This window comes from Myotis lucifugus, unplaced genomic scaffold (genome assembly GCF_000147115.1).
Source record: "Myotis lucifugus unplaced genomic scaffold, Myoluc2.0 scaffold_1248, whole genome shotgun sequence".
Taxonomy (NCBI): Eukaryota; Metazoa; Chordata; class Mammalia; order Chiroptera; family Vespertilionidae; genus Myotis; species Myotis lucifugus.
In genome coordinates this window covers 79,820-83,082 of record NW_005872296.1, presented here as the reverse complement: position 1 = coordinate 83,082, position 3,263 = coordinate 79,820, and the positions used below count along the sequence as shown (strand labels likewise).

Genomic DNA, 3,263 nt, shown 5'->3' with positions numbered 1-3,263 from the left:
CTCTCGGTAAAAATCAATAAAATATTTTAAAAAAAAAAAGAAAATTGCCTATTTAACCATTTTGAATATATAGTTCATTAAGTGCTTTCCATCCACCACCATCCATCTGCAAGAATTGTTCACCATCCCAAACTGAAACTCTGTACCCATTAAACAATAACTCTCTACCCCTCATTCCCTCAGCCCCTGCCAAACACTATTCTTTCTCTATGGATCTGACTATACAGATGACTGTTTTTTTTTAAAGCGAATAAGTCCTGCCCTGGCAGGTGTGGCTCAGTTGGCTGGAGTGCTGTCCTGTACACCAAAAGGTTGTGAGTTTGATCCCAGGTCATGGCACATACGGAGTCAAAGGATCAATGTTTCTCTCTCACATCAATGTTTCTCTCTTTCTCTCTCCCTCTCTCTAAAATAATAATAATAATAATAATAATAATAATAATAATAATAAAAACACCCTGAAAATAAAAAACCTAAAAACAACAACATCCTTGGGTGAGGATTAAAAAAAAAATAAGCTATTAAGTCCTTTCCAAATTTACTTTGTTAACAGCAGGGTCTTAAAAAAAACTATCATGGAGGTGAAGAGAAATGAAAAACCTGTGATTTATTTAACAATAAGCCTGGTGATCAATATGTCATTTAAATGAACAAGCTACGGTGATCAGAGTAATGATAAAAACAAACAAAAAAAATGGCAATATTTAACATGAAATAAGCACCAAGGACATGGTAGGGACCTTGAGAAGCATCCAGCATGCACTGTTTCATCAAGGTACCTGTGAAGAACCTACTGCTGCACCAGTTGTGTGACCTTGCTCCAATTGCGGACCCCTCTGTGCCTATTCTCAGCTGTAAGGAGAGAACGGAACGTTAGGCACAGGATTGTTGTGGGGAATGGATGAGCTAATCCATGCAATGCCCCTGGCAGAGCACCTGGCACTGTAGGAAGTTCTCAGTCAGTGACGACGACCGCTGTTCTCATTTCACAGATAAGGAAGCTGAGGCGCAGTGCGGTCAAGAGGCCGGTGGGCCCTGAATCCAGATCTCACATCAGAGCCAGTTTTCTAGATCTTGCCTCTTGGTTGCTCCTAAAGATAAAAATAAGCAGATGGGAGTTTAAGGGCTCACGGGAAGAGACGTGAGGGCTTGAGAGCTTGGGATAAAGGTCAGAGAGAAACGGGAGAGGACCTGAAGGCAAAGAAGCTGCTTGAGGGAGAAGAGAACAGAGTTGTGAAGGGTGCAGGCTCTGGAGTCAGACCACTGGTGTGTGAATACTGGCATCTCCAACTTGCTAGCACTCGGTGTTAGTATAATGTGCTTCAATAAGGCAACAGTGACTTACACGTGCCCCTGGAGGCAAATCCTCAGAGTGGAAAGGGAGGCTCCCACTTAGACCAGGGCTGTCCCAACGGAAATAAAACACAACTACCTGTGTCATTTAAATGTTTAGTAAACATACTGACTTAGGGTGGTGAACACACAGTACACTACACAGATGATGTGCTGTAGAATTGTACACCCGAGACCTACATGATTTTATTAACCAATGTCACCTCAGTGAGTATTGGGGGTAATGACAATGATAACCACCGTCCTGCCAAACCGCACAGGAAGGTTAGTCAGTCTGAGTGACTACACAGAAGACATTTGGAACTGTGTCCAGCAGCTTAAACAGTCAATGGAAGTTACCCACATGGCTGCTTCACAGGAAGGAGTCAGGGAACCCCTTCCCCGGGTGGCTGCAGCCGCGCACACACAGCCCATGAGCAGACACCACTCAGCCCTTCCTCCCAGAGCCCTGCACAGTGAGTGTCCCGCCCAACCACACCCGGGGCCCTAATACAAGTTCCCCTGTAGCTCTCAGGAAGAATCTGATTCGAGGGGCGTGGGGGTGGAGATTGAGGGTAAAATGCCCAGGTTAAGAGATCATCATTAGTGAACCACTGTTTAAGTATTTATTAGTTAATCATTACTAGCCATCTGATTTCAGACAGAAGAACCCTGGTGTGGTAAGGGGAACATAAACCCTTCCCATCTCGGAAGAAATGCCCTTGGACTTTGTAACCCCCTGTGCTCTGGCCTCTATTTGCCTGGTGACTTCTGCTCAGCAAGAGCGCTTTGCAGGGAGACCTTTCCATTACCTTGTGGGGTGGGAGGTAATTAGTAGGTCAACCCTCTCCCTTGTGATTGCTTACTCGGCCGTCATGTCCCAGGCACCTGAAACAGCACCTGTGACAGTAACTGCTCGGCAGACGCTCAGACCAGTGTCAGTGCCTGTCATCAGGCAGAGGCACATGGAGAGACTAGGTTAAATGGTCCAAGGACTGAGCTATAGAATCTGAGGCTGATCCCAGCTGGGAGGATTTGGAGAGCAGGGGTTCTTTTTCTTTTTCTTTTTTTAAATATATATTTTATTGATTTTTTACAGAGAGGAAGGGAAAGGGATAGAGAGTTAGAAACATCGATGAGAGAGAGAGACATCGATCAGCTGCCTCCTGCACACTCCCTACTGGGGATGTGCCCGCAACCAAGGTACATGCCCTTGACCGGAATCGAACCTGGGACCCTTGAGTCTGCAGGCTGACGCTCTATCCACTGAGCCAAACCGGTAGGGCAGGGGTCTTTTTTCTAAGGTATCTCTAGGGCAGCCGTGGGCAAACTACGGCCCGCGGGCCGGATCCGGCCAGTTTGAAATGAATAAAACTAAAAAAAAAAAAAGACCGTGCCCTTTTATGTAATGATGTTTACTTTGAATTTATATTAGTTCACACAAACACTCCATCCATGCTTTTGTTCCAGCCCTCCGGTCCAGTTTAAGAACCCATTGTGGCCCTCGAGTCAAAAAGTTTGCCCACCCCTGCTCTAGGGCAGCGGTCGCCAACCTTTCGGACCTCACGGACCACCGGTTGGCGACCGCTGCTCTAGGTCTTTCACAGTATTTGCTGTCCTCGGGCCAGATCGAGGTCATCTTTGGAAGGAAAAGAGCCTCTGGATTTTTTAAAATGCCATTTTAGGAAGGTGCTTTCTGTTCTTCAGAGTCAGTGCCTACATGGAATCCACAGAATGTGCCCATCAAAATACCGAGAACAAGTATTTCATTGCCTGCATAATTCTTCATTAAATAAATATGTTTGTTAACTCAACAAACACTTGTGGAAACCTTTCTAAGAGGATATAGTTGCCCGGTCTCCACTTGCTCACAGCCTAGTGGTGAGGAAACCAGCACTTCTGCTACACGTGGCAAGTAGCAGAGTAGCGAC

The 3,263-nt window shown here is 45.8% G+C and overlaps 1 protein-coding gene across 1 annotated transcript in view; it reads right to left on the bottom strand.

The window, feature by feature from the left end:
• LOC102435818 (zinc finger protein 45) overlaps nt 1-3,263 on the bottom strand; it is a 39,176-nt gene that overhangs the window by 8,462 nt on the left and 27,451 nt on the right. The window lies entirely within an intron of this gene.